At 32.7% G+C, this 24,446-nt stretch overlaps 2 long non-coding RNA genes across 19 annotated transcripts in view; one reads left to right on the forward strand and one right to left on the reverse strand.

Annotated features, from left to right (window-relative positions):
• The window catches only part of LOC112645912 (uncharacterized), an 87,927-nt gene that overhangs the window by 51,220 nt on the left and 12,261 nt on the right, over window positions 1-24,446 (forward strand). For 3 of the 4 annotated variants that reach the window (XR_003127319.1, XR_004812056.2, XR_007408152.1), the window contains one exon: window positions 1,298-1,341. The exons of the other annotated variant lie outside the window; for it this stretch is intronic. This is a non-coding gene — a long non-coding RNA (uncharacterized LOC112645912). The remainder of the gene's footprint in view (window positions 1-1,297; window positions 1,342-24,446) is intronic. 4 annotated transcript variants of the gene reach the window in all.
• LOC112645914 (uncharacterized) overlaps window positions 1-24,446 on the reverse strand; it is a 313,664-nt gene that overhangs the window by 14,978 nt on the left and 274,240 nt on the right. For 5 of the 15 annotated variants that reach the window (XR_007408153.1, XR_007408154.1, XR_007408156.1 and 2 more), the window contains 3 exons: window positions 24,285-24,340; window positions 19,463-19,654; window positions 17,444-17,708 (listed from right to left, as the gene is read on the reverse strand). This is a non-coding gene — a long non-coding RNA (uncharacterized LOC112645914). Of the gene's footprint in view, window positions 1-17,443; window positions 17,709-19,462; window positions 19,655-24,284; window positions 24,341-24,446 lie in introns of those variants that run through there. The other 10 variants (XR_007408162.1, XR_007408166.1, XR_007408163.1 and 7 more) reach the window with 5 other exon arrangements.

Raw genomic sequence — 24,446 nt, forward strand, 5'->3', positions numbered from 1 at the left:
GGCTATAGCGCACAGAAAACTTGGCATTATTAGACATTAAAAAACATTTCCTTTAATTTGTGACAGCTGTAAGTTACTTATGAAACCAATTTGTAAATAAAGTTACTTACAAAAGTTTAAAAGATGGCCAGATGAGTTGAGAAAATGGACCTATCTTTCTTTTTTTTTTGGACCTATCTTTCTAACTCTATCATTACCACTATAGTGGGAGATAAATATAAACTAGTCTTAGATTTATACTGAGATCATTTAATAGTTTTACTTACTGTTATTTTTTGTATATGAACTGAAGTGTGATAAAAGCATAACAATAGCTGCAAGTTTTTTTGTAATAATTTCCATGATGATAGTAAACATTTAAATAAGCTATAAAAGAGCTAGGTAAAAAGAAATGTAGATATGTATTTGCAGATGATTGATAAAGTACTAGCTGAATAATAAGTATCTCCAGGTTTGGACACAGTTATATTCATTTAGAGCAAAGTGTGGCAAAAAGGCAACATTTAGAACAGCAAAATTACTGGCTACTTAATCCAGTCCATAGAAATAGAAGTGGAGCTAAATTAGTGTATAATTTTCTGCTAGTGATGTATAAACTGCCAAAATCTTAGTGTCTTAAAACAACACAATAATTTATTACTTTAGAGTGGTAAAGACCACAAGTCTCAAATTGGTCTCATTGGGCTAAAATCAAGTTGGCAGAGCTGTATTCCCTTTGAAGTGACTAAAACCTCCTCATTTGCCTCCCTGTTCCTTTTCCTAAAGGACCCTTGTGATAACATTTAGCCCCCCACATAATCCAGGATAATCATTTGTTTCACAGTCAATTGATTAGCATCCTTTGGATTAGGGAATATGAGGGTGTAGGAAGCCCAAGTTCTTTGGAAAAGGGTCGCCCATTTTATAAGGAGAGGAGGCACCTGCTCTAAGTGCTGACTAGTTCCACAATTTAGGCAAATTCTCTAAAATGGAAAGGGAGGGGCTGCTTCAAAAGATGGCACTCTCAGTAACTTCCGCCTGTCTTATGTTTCTCACTCCAAGAACATGCAGCCTTCCAGGGTCTTCCATGCTGGTTCCATCAGGGGTGCCTATTTTGGTTCTGGTGAAAAAGCTAATGCTAATGAGAGCTGTGCCAGGAAGGATTAGGGCTAACTACAAATGTTGGCTGTAAAATGCACTGTTTTCCTAACTTCCTATTTTTCCTGAGAAGAAAATAAATCTTTTATTCAAATGGAAAATGACAACAACAAGTTTAGTTCTCTGTTGCCATGTAACAGCACATTTTCCCACGTTTCAGGGAGTAGGACGTGGATACCCTTCCTGGAGGACAAGGATACCACAGTAAGTCTTCATAGCATACAATAAGATATAAGATGGTATTAAATGTTATATTATGATGGAGGAAATAGGAATTAGTATTTGTGAGGGAAAGCAGAGGAAAATTAAAATGGATGAGGGGATGATGTTACCCTGTGTTGATAAACTGTTTTCAATTATAATTGAGAAAACTATTCTATATCAACTTTTATTTGGGATCAATTATAATCAAAATGAAAGTCAAATTCATTTTAATACATCTTTGTTTTCCAGCATCTAACATCCTTTTCTGAGAGAGAGAGAGAGAGAGAGAGAGACCTCAGGGAGAGGCAAAGGGCGAGGGAGAAAGAGATTCTTAAGCAGACTCCATGCTCAGCCCCGTGTGGAGCCCCACCCAGGACTTGATTTCGCGCCCCTGAGATCATGACCTGAGCCGAAATCAAGAGTCAGACACTTAGCCAACTGAGCCACACAGGGGCTCCTCCAGCATCTAACATTCTTTACCATTCCATTATGCTATATATTTAGTAGGATGGTTTATTTGCACTCTTAAAAAAAAAAAGTTTTACTTGGTTCTGTCATCCAATTAATATCTAATAGTTAAGGAACAGTTTATTCATTGAATCTAGTGAACAGATGGTAGATATGAAGAAAAATATAAAATATATCTTTCTTGTCAAAAGTAAGTAAAGTCCAGGCCCCTCTGGAAACACTTCGGCATCTGATTGAAAACGTTTCAGTGACCATGGCTAAAACTACATGTTCTAAGATGCCAAGACTCACAAGCAAAGGTCAAAATCCTATCACTCTGAATGAATTAAAGTTCAGATTGAATAAGCCACTCCTCGATTTTTTTCTGATAGCATCCCTGATTTTAGAGTTACTGAGACACTGATTGCTGTCATTTTGGGAGGAGGGAAAATAAATGAAGTGAGAGAGAAGTGTACAACACTGCAAGAACAGAACTTGCCTCTCCTTTTCGTAAAGTTTAGAAACTGGAGCGAGGGTTGGCATAAAAATATAAAATGCTCATATGCGACTAGTTGGCCTTATAACATGAATAATTTAAATTGTATTTAAATAACATAAATTTAAAAGTGTTATTCTTTTCTAGTTCATTCTGTGTTTCTAAGAGACCACATGTAGTAATATCCGTTACTTTTAAAAATATTGACCTTTGAAAGCACCAGATGATCTAAGACAGAATAAAGTTCTGTTAATTAGGTGACTGTCCAACAGGGAATAAGAAACAGACATGAGGTGAGCTTGATGGAGAAATTTATTTGCTGAAAATGTTATGACATGAAGCTCCGTTAACTATAATATAGTTATTTTTAAGATGATGTGATCTACCTCTTGTAGTTTCTTAAGGAATAATGCAAATGTATCTTTGTCATATTATATAACCAGCTTCTGATGGCTTAAAAAAGTGCCTTCTTCAGGTCAGAGTTCTTAAATTCAGTGAGTGTAATAAGCTGTTTTTGTTTTAGAGTTTTCTTCAATGAATATCAGTAAACTTGCCTTTTTTTCTAGAATATATTTCTAACACACATATACTCACAAATATGATCAAAGATAATGTTCTCTCTAATTTACTAACACTGGTACAAATTTCACATTATTACAATGACACTGTACATATTATTGTATTTTCTCTAAATCATTATGTAAGATATGCTTTACTTTTTTTTTCTATCCTCTTCTTAGCAAAATAATTGTCCTGTAGTATTTTATGGTATAGATGGACATGTGACTAAACTCAATAAATATTCATGACCAAGTAATAATTGACAAAGAAGCCAAGAATTCTCAGTGGGGAAAAGATAGTCTCTTCAATAAATGGTACTAAATAAATTAGATATTCACATGTAAAAGAATGAAACTAGACGCCTTATTATATCACTCACAAAAATTAACTAAAAATGGAATAAAGACTTAAATGTGAGACCTGAAATCACAATGCTCTTAAAACAAAGGGAAAAACGTTTCTGAACATTGGTTTTGGCAAGAGATTTTTGGATATGCCACTTAATGCACAAGGGACAAAATTAAAATTCAACCAGTGGGATTACATCAAATTAAAAAGCTTCTGCACAACAAAAGTAATGATCAATGAAATTAAAACCTATAGAGTGGGAACAAATGTTTACAAACCATATATCTGATAAAGGATTAAAATGTAAAACATAAATAACATATAACTCAATAGTAAAAAAAAAACAAACAATCCAATTAAAAACTAGAAAAGAAAACGAATAAACATTTCTCTAAAGTAGCTATTCAAATGGCCAACAGGTGGATGAAAAGGTGCTCAACATCTAAGCACTAGGGGAATGTGAATCAAGACTACAATGAGGTATCACCCCAAACCTTTTAGAATGGTTATCAAGAAAATGATAAGAGAAAAAAAAATCTGGTGAGGATGTGGAGAAATCCTTATGCCCCATTGGAGGGAAAGTAAAATGGCATAATCATAGGAAGAAACAAATTGAGGTTTGCTGGAGGGGAGGGCTCTGAGGGGATGGGAGACCTGGATGGTGGACATTAAGGAGGGCATGTGATGTAATGGGCACTGGGTGTTATATAAGACTGATGAATCACTGACTTCTACCTCTGAAACTAATAATACACTATATGTTAATTAATTGAATTTAAATTTAAAAAATGGCACAGCCACTATGCAAAACAGTATGGCTGTTTCTCAAAAAAATAAAAAATAGAACTAGCATATGATCTAGCATTTTCACTTCTGGGTATGTATCTGAAAGAGAAGAAATTACTATGTCAACGAGATAACTGACTCCCATGCTAACTGCAGCTTCTTTACAGTAGCCAAAGCATGGAAACAACCTTAGTGTCTATCAATGGATGAATTGATAAAGAAGTGTATTCCACACAACCAATGGAACACTGTTCAGCCCCAAAAATGAAGAAAATCCTGCCACTTGCAATATGGGTAGAACTTGAGGGCATTTTGCTAAGTGAAATAAGTCAGACAGAAAAAGGTAATAGTGTATTATATCTCATTTACATGTGGAAACCAAAACCATAACAATAACAAAAATTCATTGAGAAAGAAAGATATCAGATTTGTGGCTATAATGGAGAGGGGAGAAGAAATGGATGAAGGTGATCAAAAGGTACAAACTTCTAAATATAAGTTAAATAAGTATTGAGGATGTAAGGTGAAACATGATGATTATAGTTAGCCCTGCTGTATGGCATACTTGAAAGTTGTTAAACTAGTAAATCCTTAGTGTTCTCATCAGAAGAATAAAACCAGGGTTTCCTCTTTTTTTATGTAGCTGTATGAGGTAACGGATATTAACTAAACTCATCATGGTAATCATTTCTCAATATACATAAATCAAGTCATTTACTGTATACTTACACGGTAGTGTGTGCCAAATATGGCTCAATAAAACTGAAAAAAATAGTCAACTAAAAATAGATATTTATTTACCACTCTTGGACAAACTGATTTTTAAGGAAGTATTTAAATAAATGGAAATAAATTTAAGTAGTTATTCATTATTTATTCAAATCTGTTCTGAGAAATATCATGGAAACAAAGTATTTCATCTCACTCCTTAAAATATAACAAGGATTGTCTTACTGGGCATTTTTCCCCATCTACTTGTTTCCTAGTGCATGGAAGTTCTGAACAAATGAAATCCAATCTAAAAAACACAATGGATATGTGATTTAAGTTTTAAGACTTAAAATGTGAAAATAAATTTAAAGGAGAAAAGCCCATTGGAACTGGGTTTTATAGAATTTCTGTAGACAGAAAAGAATATGTAGGAAGAATATTGTAGGCTTAGGAAACAGTGGGAAAATTCAAGGTGTATTTGGGACTCTGTGAGTTTTTAACTAAAACAGGAAATCATGATGAATTCATAGTGGTTATAAAAGCATTTTTGTCCCTCGCTGAATGCTCTGTCTCAAATGAATTCATTTGTTTACCATTCAAGGGATAAGTCAAAATACAAAAGGGGAAAAAATAAATAATATAGACCTACCAAAATAAGATAAAATCTTAAAAGATATAAAAAAGTGAAATAAGCTAGACATAGAAAGATACTGTATAATTTCACTTATATGAGGCATATGATGAGTCAAATTCATAAAAGCAGATATTAGAATGGAGGTTGCCAGAAGAAGGGGAAGGGAAACATGGGAAGGTGATGTCCGAAGAAGACAAATCTTTAGTTATGCAAGATAAATTAGCTCTGAGACCTGTTATATAGTGTAGTGACTATAGCATGCAGTGCTGTATTATATACTGAAAATTTGCTAAGGGGTAGATCCTATGTTAATTGTTCTTAACATATTCACTGATAATAGTAATAATAATGGGAATAGGATAACTCTTTAGGAGGTGATGAATGTGTTGATAACATTGTTGGTGTGATGGTTTTATGGGTATACAGTCGTCCCCAAACTCATCAAGTTGTATACATTAAAGATATGTAGCATTTGCATGTCAATCATACCTCAGTGAAGAGCATAAAGGTACATAAAATAATACATTTAAGTGAAAAAGAAAATTCCCATAAAGAATAAAATAACACCAATATCTGAATTAAAGTGTGATAGCAGTTACTAAATACTCTATTCCATCAAGAAGACCCGGAATTACTGTTGCACTGGGAATGGCCATGAAGGAATGTAAGTCAATTGAGCTGGAAAGCGATAAAGGAAAGTTTTCTTTCTAAACAATTAGAGCAAGCAAAATTATGAGACAGGCAAGTAGGATATCACTGGGAAGGAGTGAGTCAGCTGGTTTAACGTGACCAGGAGAATCCTAGAAGAAAGTAGTGGGAGTTACATTTCGAAAAGTGGATTTTAGACATTAGTCTAATAATACCAGGATAAGAATCTTTCATTTATTGAGTAGAAAGTGAGGATCCTTTAGATATGCGTGGGGTTGTTTGTCTTTTTTCTAACGTGTGCTGTGGTTAATTTTATATGTCTACCTGACTGGACTAAATATGTCCAGGCAGCAGGTGAAACATTATTTCTGGGTGTGCCTGTGAGGATGTTTCTGGAAGAGATTAGCATTTGATTCAGTAGACTGAGGAAGGAGATTGCCCTTACCAATATGGGTGGGCATCATCTGTTTATTAAGGACCCAGATACAACAAAAAGGTTAAGAAAGGGTGACTTCTTTCTCTCTTTTCTTGAACGGGGGGACATCTATTTTCTCTTGTACTTCAGAGCTCCCAGTTCTCAGGCCTCCAGACTTGGAGGGATTCGTAGCTTTCTGTTTCTGACTCTCTGGTTCTCCAGCATGCAGATGGCAGGTTGTGAGACTTCTCAGCCTCCATAACCAAATGAGCCAATTCCTATAACAAATCTCCTCTTCTATATGTCCCTATATCCTCTTAGTTCTTCTCTGCAGGACCTTGCCTAATACAGGGTGCATTATTTTGTTAATCCTTCTTGTCCCAAGGGGGGAAATGCAGTTTATAGAGATATATAAAATAGCAAGAAGAAAGTTGAAATTATGTATACAACAAATAAGTAATAATTTCATTAAATAAGAAGTATTTTTAATACAAAATATTTAAGTTCATTGCAAAAATGCAAATACAATAGCAAAGTGCTTTTTCTGCCACTTCCAGATGTTTATTATTTACATATTTAAAACTCATTTGTCATTATGCTTTCAAAAATTAAACATGTAGGTTTATTCTATAGTACAACCTCTTTTTTCCTCCGCAATAAATTATGGAATGCTTCTGTATCAATATGTACAGACTGATTCATTTTTTTTCATTTTTTAAAAAGTAGCATACAGAAAAGTGCACATAAAAATAAATGCACTGCTGGATGAATGTTCACAAAGCAAACCTCTCCATGTAAGCAGATCCATAACCAAGAACCAGGAAAATAAATAGCACTCCGGAAGCCCCACCTTCCTATGCTTCTTTGTAGTCTAAGTCCCTGCCTTTGAAATGTAAAGTCTTTTGTGTCAGGCTTCTTTTGCTCAATTTCACATTTGTGAAATTAATTTGTAGTATTATGAATCACTGTAGAACATTCTCATTACTATTTTAGTATTCCTTCATGTGATTGTACCATAATTTATTTATGCAATCTACTGTTAATAGCAATTTGAGTAGGTTCCAGTTTGGAAATCATAGTAATATATTATATTATATATACATTATATACATTTGTTCATGTCTGAGACATAAACACAGGCAGATATGCACATGTATACACACATTTATATTTTTGTTGGAGTAGAATTACTGGGTTTTGGGATATTTGCTCAGCTTTAGCAGATAACGCCAAATTATTTTCCAAAGTGTTTATGCAAATGAATCACCCCACTGGCATTATATGAAAGCACTGGTTGTTTTAACTCCTATCAAACACTTCATTTCTTTTCTTTTCTTTTTTTTTTTTTTTACACTTCATTTCTTTGGTCTCTTTTATTTGATATATTTCTGTGGGATTGTGATAGTATTACATTGTGGATTTATTTTGCATTTACCTGTTGGCTAATAAGATTGAACACTATTTCTATGTCCATTGCCATTTGGTTATTCTTTTTGTGTTATGAATTTGAACATATCTCTTGACATTTCTAAAAAAATTAAGTCATTTGTCCTTTTCTTATTGATGTGTATCTATCTTTATGTATCTTGTACATGGGACCTCTGTTGGATCTATGCATTACAGATAATTTCTTCCACTCTATATCTTGCCTTTTCACTTTTAAGGTGTGTGGATGCAGGTATGTGCACGTTTGTGTGTTTTATTGACAATTTTTTAGAACAATGTGAGATTTACAGAAAAATTGAAAGGATATTACAGAGAGTTCCCATATATTCTATACCTGGATTCCCTTTTATTAATATATTTTGTTGATATGTACACATTTATAAATAATGAGCCAATATTGATACATTATTATTAATCAAAGCCCGTAATTTATTCAGATCCCAGTAGGTTTAACCTAGTGTCCTGTTTCTGATCCAATATCCTATGCAGCATACATGTTACATTTAGTAGTTGTATCTCCTTAGGCTCCTCTTGCTGTTGACTATGTTTCTTAGGCATCACTGAAGGGCAGTGACAGTGGTCTCATTGCTACAAAGGTGGTGAAAATCCTCCCACTTCACTGTGCCTCTCCTGACACCACCCCAGTGAGGACAGGGAGCAGCATCTCCTTACTGCTGGGTATTGGGGTAAGTCCAGGCTTCTTAGTGGTTTCCACTAATACCAATACTGAGGGCAGATCTTTTCGCCACCTGGTAGGGATGAAAGTCCTGACTTCCTATTTGACCCAATTGGGATCACCATTGTGATGCCTGGTTGCAATGTGGAAAGGGCAAAAGTCTGGAAGACTCCATCTACCTTTACTGGCATGGACAGAGGTAGGGTCACAGTAGAAATGTGTGTGTGTGTGTGTGTGTGTGTGTGTGTGTGTGTGTGTATGGGTGTATATGGGAGTGTTGTTTGGCTGTATTGCCTAAAAGGTTTCTGACTTGCTAGGATTTCTTCTTCCTGGCACTTTTGCTAGAGAGACTCAACTTTTGCTGTGTCTGAATATGTCTCTGCCTATTGTCATTTTGGGGACGCAGGAGGCAAAAAGAAAACTCAGGGGACACATAATCATGTTGTTCTTGCTTCCTAAGTTCCCTAGACAATATGCCTTCTAATCATCACCTTTCAGAGATTTCTTATGTTTGTTTTTATAATGTACACGTTTGCTAGTTGTACTAACTGGAAAGAATACAGAAAAGTACATCTATTCTATTACCCAGAAGGGAAACCCCAATGTGTTTATCTACTTTTAAATTAGCAATTTTTAGAATTTATTATTGCTATTTCCTGTATCCACTTTATTTTATTTTTTAAAAAATCTGTTTTTTAAAAGAATGAGAATGACTGACCTGCTTTTTTCAAGAAAATTCAACCACTTTATATCACATTTTCACCCTGGAGACTACAAGCTTTGAAGAATCATTTCAGCAAATATATGTTGTTATTTATCCATCTGTAGCAGCTTAACAAATCCAAGGAAGGAATTCCCACAGCCTTCACTCTGCTGGGATGCCAGGGGAGCTTTTATGAATATTGTCTGCTCTAAAGCACCCACCGAAAATATTCGCTTGTGAAGATTTCATATATTTATTAATTTGATCTTACTTTTCTACAAAGGTGAACATTTCCCTAGTTTTATACGGTACAATTATCTATCTCATTTAATAATATATTTTAGGTTTACTGTTTACATTTTCAAATTAGATGTATTCTCAGTCTCACAATTTAAGACGCTATTGACAAAAACGTTATGTTTTCGCAATTTGAAATCTATAAATAAAGAAGATAAAATTGAATCAGATTTGATCTACTAACAATGAATATTGCCATCTCCTTTATAGCGTGCCAGATTTGCTTAGAAGTATCTTGTATGTAGTTAATGCTTAAAGATTTGTTGATTTTTATTTCTATAAAGATTTCAATCATGTTTTATTAATATACCTTTGTTTTGCTGTTAGATTGTATGCATTTTCAGTAATATTTTATTTTAATCTATTTTATTTTATAAAAACAGATCCTTTAAAGTATTTTAAACATAAACTATGTGACAATTCCATATGTGAGCCTTCAGCAAATGACTGGTGTATAACTATTTTTATATGAGACAGAAACCCACTTGTAAAGATTCATTATTTATTTATTTGTTTGTTTGTTTGTATTTATTTATTTATTTATTTATTTATTTATTTATTTATTTATGATAGACATAGAGAGAGAGAGGCAGAGACAAAGGAGGAGGGAGAAGCAGGCTCCATGCCAGGCACTAAAACCAGGGATCCCCCAGAAAACCATCAGGATGAACAGTTTCTTCAAATGCTATAGTTATTTTTTAAAAGATCAAAATATAGATACAACTCATATATACAAGTTTTATGTAGTTAAATGCTTAGTAAAATAGACAGGGACTATGTGATGGCAAAAACCATTTAATTACTTTTCTTACACAGTTGGGAAAAGAACAACAGCTATTTTTGAAATTCAGGTACCTCTTCTCCTACAGACATAGAATTTTAAGGTGCCAGTCTCTTTTGTAGCTGAGTGTAGTTATTTGACTAAGTCCTCAACATGTAATGTGAGTGAAAGTGACATGGGCCAATTTCAGGTCTGATCAAAACACCTTGCTTCTTGCTTCTGCTCTTCTCCATTCTTTTTTCTTCCCTGGGTGTGGAATGATGATAACTCAGAGCCTTATTGGAGATGCATTGGAGATGGCAGGGCTATACTCTCTCCAGATCTTCCAATCTCTGTGTGAAACACATCACTCTTTTCTCAGTCTACCTTGTTGGAAAACCCATCTAGGGTGTCACATCAGAGAAAATTAAACTTTTTTGAGTTTGAACCATTATGGTCTATTTGATAGAATAGATTTAGTCTAATCTAACACATAGATATTCACTTCAAAATTGTATTGGATTCTAAATAGAGAGGATCATTAGTTACAAATGAAGTCTCTTTAGTTTTAACATTGCTACTATATTAATATAATGTACAAAAACTAGAAATTCTTGAGACCTTATCTTAGTGTAGTGTAAGAATTCCCTTTATTTATGCAGCTTTTCAAACTTTGCCTAAAGTGATAGGTGAGATGGTATTGAGAGATAAGCTATTCAATGATATTGAGAGATGATGGCAAGTCCTAGACAGATGCACCTGGCATGTTGCATGATTTTTTTTCACTGTAGTAAGATAATGGAATGTTACTTTTTCTTCTTTTTCGAGTTTAACAAAATGGACAAGTTATGCTTTTACAAACTAAAATAGAAACAAGTTTATTTTTAAAACTAAGTATTTTAGTCATATGATAAAGAGAAAGCATATTGCCTTTCCTTGTATATATTTGTTGATGTCCTCCAGCCAAAGACAAGTAAGTAGTTGACTAAAACCTATGGTTGAGTAAAGTTGGATTTGTTGGCTCTTTTAATGGTTAACTATGTGATTTCCCAACAAGAAAGTAATCATGAAATATGTTATTGGGTTTGTGCTTCTGTGAAGTAATTTGAAGGAAGATTAAATGAAGCAGGATTTTGCTCTGGATTGGATGCTCTCAGAAAGTGGGGATGATTTTATGTTTGAATATCTTAATTTTTATTTAGAAGATGAGAATAACAAAGTGGGTTAAAGCTATAATTAATAAAGTTGCAGTAGTTACATATTTTAGTCAGAAAATGGGTGTTTAACTATTATTTTTTGTTTATACAATGTTTTTTCTGTGCTTAGACATGGTTATTAAGTTGTCACATTTTTGTTCTTTTTATATCATGATCACAAGAGGCCTTGCTTGATGTTTGTGCTTGCACAATTTTTATATTCAATGGGAGATCATCAGAGCTTAGTTGGGAGTATCAAAACAACCCTAGCAACACTAAGTCTTAATTCACAGGGCCACCAACTGTCAGCGCTCACTTTTCTCTTAGTCCCTGCTTTCATCCATGGGTAGATGAACTGAGGACTTAAGGTATTAATCTTTGATCCACATCTTCACTATTGCCAAGATTTTGTTCATCAGGAAGTTTCTTGCAGAATTTTGTCTGTAGTTTGAATAGAATTAGCCTTTCCCATTCATTTTGGTGCATTTGAAATGACAGGAGCATTTAAGATACTGAGCAGGATACTTCAACAAAAATGGTTATCAGTCTTTGTAATAGATTTTGAAGATAGAAGCCTGAATTACCAAACCCAGACAGTAAAACCTATCCTAAATCCAGCTGTGTCATTTCTAAAAATCCAGTAAGCTTTTCTTTCAGCCTAGTCACAGGCTATTCTATGCAACCCACAGTATTTACATATGAGCAGCAAGAAGTGGTTTGCTATAATATAACTTCCTTCTTGGCTAGATAAACAGAAATCAAGGGTTATACATTTGTCCATTACACTTTGGCTAATAAATCCGAGTTTAAACAGCTCCGTTGAGCTCCCAGAGTACAAGTTATGCTCTCATGAGAAGGGCAAACAATTTTGGAAATATAATATTATTTACCTCATCAGGAGATAATTATTGTTTCCTTAAGGTCAGAAGATTCTTTGAAAGGATTAAACAGTTCCTGCAAAGCAAGTTGGAATATCTCTAATGAGAACAATCTGACTATCGTAGTAAGGATGAATCAAGTATTATTTTCCATTCCTGGTTATGGGCTAGGTTTTGCTGTAATTCTTCAGCACAAATATCTGTTGATCTGGGCTCAAAGTTCAAAATTAACAAGATTGAAGTTGGAATTAATTATATGAGGAAAACTTAAGTATCAGAAGAAAATTTTAAAAGATGTTTATCCCCTGAAATGTTTAAAAAGACAGCTATTTTTTTTTTTTTTGTCAGCAGGGTTTCATAGGAAATTACATGTACATCAATTGGTTAAATTCAGAGCAATCACAGATCACAGTGTTTAAAAGTAATAAGATGAAGGTAAAAATGAGCACATTGAGAAACTTTTTGTTAATTAAAAGAGCATGTCAAAGTGTAATAGTATGGAGGATTAATGATACAAGAAAAAGAAGAAAGAGCCTACTGCAGAATTAGAAAATTCATCTTGTTCTCTCATCTTGTTCAGAAGTTGTTCACTTTTGTGGTCATTAACCTATTCTGTTGTCATGGGTAAAAGCAGCCCACTTCTATGGTTAGTTTCTGGTGAATTTATAACAATCTTAAATTTAAGGTTTCTTTCTTTTTTTTTTTTTTTAAGATTTTACTTATTTATGAGAGAGACAAGCAAGTGAATGAGCTTGGGGAGGGGCAGAGGGTGAAATAGGCTCCTCCTAAGACTGACTCCAGGCTCAGTCTCAGGACCCTGGGATCATGACCCGAGCTGAAGGCAGACACAACCAACTGTGCCACCCAGGCGTTCCTATGGGTGGTTTCTATAGACTGCAAGAAATATCTGCCTCCAAAGTATTTTAATATTATCATATAACCCATAATCATATCTAGTATTAGGGCAAATACATTCTCCCCTATCATTTGTTAGCTGGAAGTTATTGGTGAGGGCAATGGATCCAATTGACTAAATTATTTAATTCCTAGAATAATTGTATATTTTAATAGTAAATTGATGTCAGTGACAATGCAGCTTGCTTGGACATTTTCAGGTTTTTTTTTTTAAGTTTAAAATTTTAATACATGTTTATCCATAGGATATTTTAGAGAATTTGTACATGATATGGATAAGTATTCAAACATAGTTAAGCAATTATTGACTTAGTTTTCTTCATTATTAGTGGCGAAACGTGACTCTTTTTAGAGTTCTGCACCAATGGATAGCTGCATATGAAGGGGAAACACTATGTTATAGGAGGAAAGGCAATTAATGAAGAAGTGATGTTCCTGTCAATAGAAGAGTTTATAAAACATAGAGTATCATTAAGTTTAGTAAGATCAAGAAAAGAAACTGAAACTTTTATCAGTTTTGTTGCTAGTGCTTTGATACAAGGTAGATGTGCTTTGGCTCTTGGACTTAAAGGAAGATTAAAACAAACAATAGCTCTTTAATGATTTCCATATAATTTTCAGGGGCCTTAGTAGTGCCTGTCCAAACATTTTGTGGACAAAAATGTAAAAAGACTTTGTGAACTCAGAATCTTGGAAACAAGTCCATTTGTAGTCTTTATTTACCAATCTTTGAATTTAATCATAAGTGTACCTTTTTAAAATTGAAATGTACCTGGTCACTTCTGTTTTGTGAAAGATAATGTCAAGAGAATAAGAGGAAAGGCTGGAGACTAAAAGAAAATATTTGCAAAGGACATGTTGGATAAAAGATTGTTATCCAAAATATACAAGGAATTCTTAAAAATCAACAATATGAAAACAAGCAGCCCAATTAAAACTTGAGCCTAAGATCTGAACTGAAACTTCACAAAAGAAGATATAGGAGGAAGAAAAGCATATGAAAAAATAGGCCACATCATATGCCATCAGGAAAATGCGAACTAAAACAATAATGACATACTGCTATATTTCTATTAGAATAGCCAAAATCTGGAAAAAATGTGGAAATCTTTGTGTTTCCTAGTGACCAGTTTAGGAAAATCATAATTGGTTTATGCATATATGATATGTATTATTAAGAATTTGGGGTCTGAATATGAGAAAGGCAAAGTTAATCATAGGTTTTAAACAAGACAAGATTAGCAACATATTTAAAGGAAAAAGCATTTATAGACACAATTTTAACAATATAAAGTAATAAACAACAATGATGGTTAGGACTTTAACATTTTTAAAAAGTAAGAAATGTTTCACAATTCTGTTTAACAATATGTTAAAAGGGAGATTTAACAGAACATTTTGGTGAAAAAAATGAAGCTCTCTACATATGGGCAGAAAATAGCAATTTACAGGAAATGAAAGACATGATTCTACCTTATTTTATGTGTTACTTATGAAATATTTTTTATTAAGCTAAATATTAACATGTTTATAGATCTGTATTGAGACATACAGAGATATGTAAACATGCAAATCGGCAATACATTGAAAACTTTTAGCTAAAGCTTTAAAATATAATTAATTGGATTTCTTGGGTGGCTCAGTTGGTTAAGTGTCTGACTCTTGATTTTAGCTTAGGTCATGATTTCAGGGTCATGAGATCGAGCTCTGCTTGGGTTCCACCCTGAGTATGGAGCCTGTTTGGGATTCTCTCCCTCCTTCTCCCTTTGCCCTTCTCTGCTCTCTCTCTCTCTCTCCTCTCAAAAAACAAAAAAGATATATATACATATATATATATTATAAACAATATATATTATATGTTATATATAAAACAATATATATGTTATATATAAAACAATATATATATATTGTTTTAGTTAATATACCATTAAATTTGTTCCCTTGATAAACTGTGAAAACTTTCTTAATAAGAGAAAAATCATATCTGTTATCTTTTATACATATTCATACTTTTCTGTAATTATTTTACCTAGTTGATTTCATTCATTTATATTATCAACTTTATATATAATGATTTAAACCAAATAGTAATCAACCAAATTTAATGACTTTCCTTTTTTTCTGACACAAGGAAAAAAAGCACATAAAAAAAATTAATATGATACACAATGAAAATTGTTTAGCTATTCTCTTTCTCCATGACAACTCACTTCATATTACTTTAACAAATTTTGAGGTGACAAAAATGTATTCATATATATATATATATATATATATATATATATATATATATATATAAAATACACACACACACACACACACAATATCAGGAAAGGCCTTTGCATGTTTTCTCAATTTTAGCCATTTAAATAAATAAGGTAAGTTACAATTATATTGGTGATCAGTGTTTACAGTATACACTTCTATTAAGAAATTGTCCTAAAAAAACAACAACAAAAAAAGAAATTGTCCTACTACATAATCTTTAGTTATTAATAAACATAATCATTTTTGGCTAAGGATAGTATGAATTAGGGGCATCTGGGTGGCTCAGTGGTTGAGCGTCTACCTTCAGCTCAGGTCATGATCCCGGGGTCCTCGGATGGAGTCCCATATCAGGCTTCCTGTGGGGAGCCTGCTTCTCCCTCTGCCTATGTCTCTGCCTCTCTCTCTCTGTGTCTCTCATGCATAAATTAAAATCTTTAAAAAAGGATAGTATGAGATAAACTCTTTACAAAGGTGTTAGTCATTAGCATTCCATTTAGCTACATACATAATTTTATATGTTACATGTTCTAATGTTTTATTATATATTTTATATTATTTTAATACATATATTATTTTGAGCAAGTTATGGAAATGTTATAATCTACTTAACTCATAAATTCAATTCAGGAAATTCAAGAAGTTTAAACTCAAATCATAAGATAGTTAATACTGATCTTGTACAGGCAAAATATTGTGCTGACATTTTTAAATGGTAAGCTAAATTTTAAAGACTTTGAAAAATCATTCCAAAAGCTCTTCTTCTGTCTTGGAACTTTTTCTTTGTAACTAGTAACTATATGAATGAAGGCTATTATGCAAATATACTTTGTAAGGTCATAAAAAGACATAAAAAAGAGTTTAATTACTACTCTTTGTATCTTTTAGACATTTTTGACTGCCTTTCCAGATCAGACATTCCTAAGAGTATGCACATAACAATACAATTATTTTTCCCTCATCAATCTTTAAAATTTCAAAAGTGAGGAAAAAGAAGGCAAGAGGAAATAAAACAAAGAAATGACGTGAGGTGGAGACAATTCAGACATATATGAAATTATCACTTAAAAAAAGCTAATGTTCTTTTCTCTGCCAGGAGAAGGCAGAAAGTTTAGATGCAGTGAAAGGCATTTGACATGTATACATCAAAAAGATAAAAAAGTGTGGTTGAAATAGTAACTTGGGCCCTTGAAAAATTTAACAAGCTGTATAATTTATTAAAATACTTATTAATCTCCAAAGTAGAAACATAAGTGGAACATTTCATCTGATAAGCAAAATGTTTTATCCTCCTTCAAAGCTGTTCATCTGTTGTTTGTTTGTTCTAGGCTCCTCTTAGTAGATTAATTCTTTTCAGCACAAAATTTCAAAATGTAGTCCCTACTATTTCAAATTGTCCTGGGGAAATTGTGCCAATTTGAGAAATAAACATATAATTTAACATTATAATAAAGAAATATGAATAAAGAAGATATTTGGCTTAAAATAGTTACATTTTATATTAAAAAGACAACATAAGATCTGCAATGATCTGTAAGGATGATGCTTCTGCAAACTTGTGTTCTCTGGAACTTGACCAAAAAAGAATTGGCAAGCCTTCTGATTTGAGCTGATAACTAAACAAATTCTCAGAAACATAAAGACACAACTGAGAACGAAGTTCTTTGTAAGGTGTCAAATGGTGAGCAAAGGACAAATTTCTCCAGACTCCAGTCTGAGGAGAATTTAAGAACTTTTCAATCCCAGAGCTGGTTCAAGGAAGTTAATCAAACCACCTCCACTCTCCCATTTTTATTTTCTTTATAAATTTCAAACGAGACAAAACAAAACAAGAAAACACACAAGACAGAAGGCAAGTTAAAAAACATAGTAATAGAAGTTAGAAGTCTAGAAAAAAATCATTTATAAACTATAGAAACCTAATCAGATAACCAAAATTCCCAGATAACTTTATTTCTTGGCAAACAACCAAAACAAAATGAATTCAACTATGAAGAGCTTCAGCAAAATAATGGTGCTCAATTTAGCCTGAGTTTACCATCCAACTACAGGCTTAGTTTCATCTGGGTCTATCCACGGGGATTGGCAATGTGCACACTATCATTAGTCTTTATCTTTGGCAGTGAGGGCTTTAGCTGAATCTTGGTGGATCCTCAACTTCTGTCAAAAACCTCAAGGGACTTCACTGCAGTAAGATAAAATTGGGATTATTACATCATTGAAAAGGTAGAGGTTGTATATCCTGAAGAACTGTAGGTATCTCAGCAAGAGGACCTATGGGATTTGTGTTTGTGTTACGGTAATTTTTGTGAGCTTTTCAAGAAATGGGGTTTGCTACATATTGAATGTTGTCAGGAATTGGATATAATTCCAAATTTTCATCAAAAAGAAAAAAGTTGTCATTATAAGAATCAGGAGCCATTCTGTCAGCCTTTTTAGTGTTTTTTTTGTTTGTTTGTTTGTTTGTTTGTTTGTTTTTTTGTGGTTTGGACAATGTTCTGTGTTCTCCTCACTGGGAATACAGAAGGTCCCTCTCTGGGTGGTATGGCTATAACTTTGCTTTATTGTTATCACAGCTGCTTCTCTGATATTAGTATTCTAGAGTTCTGTGAATTTCTTGTGTTCAACAGAGACCACATGCATTATCTGTGATTACCAGGCTAGCTTCTGAATGTCAGAAGATGTTTTTTTTTTCTTTCTCCATATTGAAATTTAAAATTTTAATTTTCACTTAGCTACCTTCATAAAAATTGTGTCAGCTGCACCAAATAATAATTTTCTACATGAAATTGCAAAAGGAGGTTGTCAATGCTGTGCTAAATTGCAATGGGGTTGGAATAGTCTCTCGACAGCTTGTGGAAAGGTATAGAATCCTAAAAACAAATAGAATGATGCCTTATTTATAACACTTCAGATGAAGGAGATTCCTTTAATTCAAGCTTTTGAAGGCAAATAGGTTAAAAGATAGATGTCACATCAGTGATAAGTTTCAAAATGTTCCACAGGTTACTCATCACGTCTATATATATATTTTCATTGTTTTTCTAGTTAAATTAATGTGTCTGGAGAGTACCATGGTTCCTATTTTTGCCTCTCATATTTTTTATCTTATCTTTCCCTCTGAGTCTAAAAGTGTTTTATTCTTTTAAATTCAAAATTTGCTTAGGAGAGCTTTTATAGCAATTCTAAGTGTATAGTTTAATATGTGTATAAACTTTTGTGCTTTCAAATCACTTTTCTATACCTATAAATTAACAAACCATGTCTTAAAGCTCAACATTGCTTATAATGTTCTGAAAGCAGACTTCCATTCTTTATTACCACAAAAATCTTTGTGTCAGTGGCATATTTCCCTGGAGAACTTTGGTTAATTGACCTTTTTAAATTTCAGGCTTAACAATATTTTCCTTCAAAAATTAAATTGTCTCCAGTAGCAGAACTAGAACTGACCTTAAAGTTCATCTAATTTTCATCTTTCTATTCATAGATGGGTTTAATTTACTTTTGCAAGGCCACATGGCTAATAAATGCTGAGTAAGGACCAGAATTCAAGTCTTGTAATTCCCAGAACATGTTCTTTTCCGTTCATTTCTCTCCTTTAAATCTCCAAGCTTTTCGTGTGTGTGTGTGTGTGTGTGTGTGTGTGTGTGTGTGTGTGTGTGGCATATTTGTATATGTTTTAATCAGTTCTAATCCAAGCCAATGTCTTCATTTGATAATAATTATATCTTTCCACCTGACAAATTTAGGTAGCTTAAAGTTCTATAAAAGCCTGGAGTGGAAATCTGAGTCTAGTTTTTTGTGGAAGTAGCCTTTTCTAGCTTTAGTGTGCAAATGCTAGTTGGACTGTGAGCAATACAGGCCTTGAAGAATAAAAAGAAAGGTGCAATTGCTAGTGGAGAAGTGGAAGACACAAGGGCATTGAAAGGAATTGTATACCTTCTCTCCCACTTGGCCAAAATGATTCTTTAATTCTCCATGCAGAAAGAATGGATTTCCAAGGTTGGGATGGATTGTAGACATCAACTATAGTAATTCTAAGTGTTGTATAGCAATCTTACTGTTTTCTTGGTGTGTCCCAAATTAAGTGTTTTACCAGTTCCATACTTTGTGAATAAAAAGTGCTTCATTCTGGAATCAAAATTTATAAAATTAATTTATCTTAGACTCTCCTTGTGAAAAAAGAATAAAACTAGAAATTCTCTAGGCCTCTAAAAAAAAGATATCATCGGCATGCAATGAGGCAAGAAATAAATAATAGTTACTGAAGACCATTAGTCAATCGTTATGCCACAAATGTATAATAGGATATTTATTTCTAACCAATTTACTAATCAAGTTACCCAAATAACAATTTCTGTAGGAAGATACTAGATTCTTTTTGGTAAGACTGTAAAAATGTTTAAGGAAATTTCTTTTAAATAATTTACCAAGCAATGCTGTACTTTCCAAGTATACAAATATGGTCTTTTGCTACGAACTTCTTTCTTTCCTAAGACTATCTATAAGACATGAAAATGTTTTACATGTCTCTTAGGTTGGCTTTATTCAAAAAATAAAATAAAATAAAATGGACAAAAAAACCCCATGAACTGTACAGATTTCCCTGAATGAGCAGTGTGTGTGTCTAAACAAAAAATATCATGTAAATGGAAAAATAAGAATATAAGAATAATTTCAAGCATATCCATCAGTCACAATAAGTTAAAATAACTTTTTTTAAAATATGTTTTATTTAAATTCAATTTGCCAACATACAGTATAACACCCTGTGCTCATCTCATCTTGTGCCCTCCTTATTAACACAGGCACACTAGGTTAAGGTAAGAAAACAAATTCTAGGTATATGATGTTTTCAAGGCTTACATCTAAAAAAATCATAAATGGAAATTAAAAATGAAGGGATGGATAAAAGTGCTAACCAAGGGGGCACCTGAGTGGCTCAGTCAGTTGAGCAGCTGACTCTTGATTTTGGCTCAGGTCATGATCTCAAGGTTATGAAATGAAGCCCCATGTGGGGCTCTGCACTTAGCAGGGAGTTTCCTTGAGATTGTCTTTCTCTCTTCTTCTATCCCTTCCCCCACTCTCTCTTTCATAAACAAATAAATCTTTTTTTAAAAAAGTATTAACCAGAAAAAAGTAGTGTAGTAATATGCAACAAAATTAAACAAAAAGGTAATAATAAGTGATATAAAATATAAATGATATATTTATATCATAGAAATTATATAAAATTTATATATGATGTAAAATAATAAAGCATTATGTAATAACCATACATAGACAATTTAAACTCACAAAGTACACTTTTTTAAACACATGAAATTTCACATTAAATCAATCAAAAATTTCAAATTCCATAAAGTAGAACACCACGTCTCTAAATATAAAGCAAGAATGTTAAAGCCACAACCTCAACAAAATAGTAGCACACCAAATCCAACAATACGTTAAAAATAATCATTCACCACAATCAAATGGAATTTATTCCTGGGATGCAAGAGTGATTAAATATTTGCAAATTAAGCATTGTGCTATACAACTTCAATAAGAGAAAGAATAAAAACCACATGATCATTTCAATAGATGCAGAAAAAGCCTATGACAAAATACAACAACCATTCACCATAAAAATCCTCAACAAAGTAGGTTTAGAACTAACATACTTCAATATAATAAAGGCCCCTTATGAAAAACCCACAGCTGATATACTTAATGGTGAAAAACTGAAAGCTTTTCCCCTAAGGTCAGGCATAAGACAATGAGGTTTGTTCTCACCACTTTTATTCAACATCTACTGAAAGTCATAGCCACAGAAATCAGACAACAAAAAGAAACAAAAAGCACCAAAAATGGTAACAAATAAGTAAAAATTTATAGAAAAAAGTCTAACAATACTAAATACTGCCACATAGGAAATACCCAACTCCAGCCCACTCCAGCCATCCTCTCCCCCCCAGGGGGTGGGAGGGTGGGGGAAGCTAAGGCTCTTTTGAAGTTCACAGACCAGAGCAAAGGTTTAGTACTTTTTCAGTACCTCATTTAAGCCATATAAAATTATTCTAAATTAGATGCCATCATTGTCCTAATTCCATGCATGAAGCATAGACTACATCATTTGCCGAGATCATCAAGTTTATGAGTAGCTGAGCCAGGCATTGAACCCAGGTCTGTTAGTCTCCAGGGCCAATGCCTATTCCCAAAAGAAGTAATCATTAATTATGGAGTAAACATGCTACAGTGTAGGCCTTGAATTCATAGCAAGCAAAAATCTCGGTAAAATCTAGTAACTTGGTTAGAGTTGATAAAGCAGGGATAAGTTTGAGCAAGTATCCTGAGGTGATGGTAATATTCAAATAAGAGAACGGGGGTCGTATGGGTATTATAACAAGAGAAATAAACTACATGGGAAGAGGCAAAGATCTGTGTTTTAAAATTTACTGAGATAAAAATGAAGTGAGTGTTTTTGAGGAACCAAATTTTGTATTTTATCATATTTTATTCAATTCTAACTTAAATTTAAATAGCCACATGTAGCTGAGGGCTATCCTGTTGAATGGCTCACCTTTAGATATTCATGCCAGTTTTAAAAAGTGGAAAATGAGAACAAAGTAAAACATAAAACATAGTTTTTTTTTTAAAGCTTATGCTTAACTAATTAATACTTTGTATACATAAAATTATAATGACTACAATACAGTATTATTTGTCCAAAATACAGTCTGTATTACCATAAACTTTATTTATGGGTGTTCAGTAAATTTGAGTAGCTTAAGTAGAATTTAAAAGAAAAGACAGGGAGGGACGCCTGAGTGGCTCAGTGGTTGAGAGCCTGCCTTTGGCTCAGGTTGTGGTCCCAGGGTCCCAGGACTGAGTCCCTCATGAGGCTCCCCTTGAGGAGCCTGCTTCTCCCCCTGCCTATGTCTCTGCCTCTCTCTCAGTGTCTCATGAATAAATAAATAAAACATTTTTAAAAAAATAAAAAAAGTGAAAAGAAGACATTTGTAATACATTGTAAGAAAAAAAAAGCTGAGCTTCCTTAAAAGTCAATAGGAAAATGAATGTGTGCAATAAAGCTTATTCTAAATATATTACCTAGATATATTTTCAATTTCAAAGTACACATAAAAATAATTGCACTCAAATTTAATTGCTTCTTTATAATTGTGGAGAAATGTTGGGAACTAATTTCATTTAAAAAACACTAAACCAATAAGTATATCATTATTATGAGTAAGAATTCCAAATTTCTGTGATTTCATTGCAGAGAAAAGGTCATTATAACTAAAATAGAGCATATTTGATTACTGAGTATTATTCTGCTTTTAGCAAAATAGAATTCTGTAAAACTATTGCACAGACAATATTACATTTCCCATGTATCTATAAATACAATTCTTTCCTTATTTATTCCTTGACCTATGCATTTTATTTTTACTGAATAAATCTAATTTCTTTTAAGTGTGATTATTCATTTCTGAGTCTTTGAACCATTTTGTACTATTTGTAAAAAATTGCCTTTGTTTCTTATTTTCTCCAACATTTAAATTTTGTTTACTAAAAAATGATGTCTAGTGAAACATTAGTGAAACATTTGTCTTTTTATTTGGATGGTAATCTTACAGCTTTTCAAATCTTTAAAACATCAGAATTTTCATGCCATCCTCGGATAATTTTTCTAATTCTAGTACTTTTGCAATCTTCTGAAGGGGGAAAAAAAAAGAAAACAAAGCAAAGACTTCCAACATCCGAACAAAAATAAAATTGTTTTGGTAACTTTTCCTCCAAGATAAGGTTGTTCCTTAGGGTTGTGCAAGGAGTCCTGCATAATTTTATACAGTAAATAACTTCAGAGAACATTAAAAATAACTTTCTCACTGTTGCAGTAGATTAATTATAAAGAGAGAAGATGAGTGCAGGCCAATAAAGCATAACTTATTAAAGAATAGATTTGGCAACATATTTCTGTCTGTGGCTTCAATATACACTTATTTTCAGAATTTGGATTATTTTAAATTTAAAATAAAAATTCCTGATGATGATTATTTTTGAGTAACAGTTGACACACACAAACCATATTTCACATGAAATAAACTTTTTGCAGTTTTTCAGGCCGTAAAGTTTCTTATAATGAGGAGAATGGCTTAGAGTCGGGTTTAATGATGTCCAGAATTCATTGTTCTTAAAGAGATTAATGTTCATTTGTTATATTAAAAAATGAGTTCCTTCAAATTTAATTATGATAATTTTTTTCTGGAAATTAGTTTGGCTTTTAACTTGAAACATACTATCTAATAATTATGTTATAAATTTATTTTATATATGGCATAAAATAACTTCAATTATATATGCTATGTCACATATAGAACATTCTATTATATGATTATATATTATATACTTATATATTATTTATATATTATACATTATATATCATATATCCATATGGTTGGCCTTAGTTTTGCCTTTAAAATGGAGGTTTTAATCTTCCAGACTTCTCCTCATAATTTTATTAATTAAATATATATTATATCATGCATATTCATCATTCTTAAATCCATTATATGTAGGTATGGTTGATATTTATGATTATATTTATAACTATATGTAAAAATATATTTATAATTATAATACACTAGAAGTACTTAGAAAACCAGAAAGAGAGAAGGAAAAATAATGATCTTTTCACCATGAGATTTCTTTTACTCCTGCTCAGACCTCTACTGTTAAGGTGCATTTGTCTAAGCATTATAATGTTGCTCACCTTTCCATAGCACATTCTTTTGTCTTCTATTGGAATTGATCATCATGCTTCATGTACTGGATAAGGAAACAAAATAAAAACAAAAAGTCCTTTACTCCCTCTTATAAAGCAACTCAGTTACAAGTGTGCCAACTGCTCCTTAGAGTTGACAATGGAGAAACT

The sequence above is a fragment of the Canis lupus genome, chromosome 34 (genome assembly GCF_003254725.2).
Source record: "Canis lupus dingo isolate Sandy chromosome 34, ASM325472v2, whole genome shotgun sequence".
Classification (NCBI taxonomy): Eukaryota; Metazoa; Chordata; class Mammalia; order Carnivora; family Canidae; genus Canis; species Canis lupus.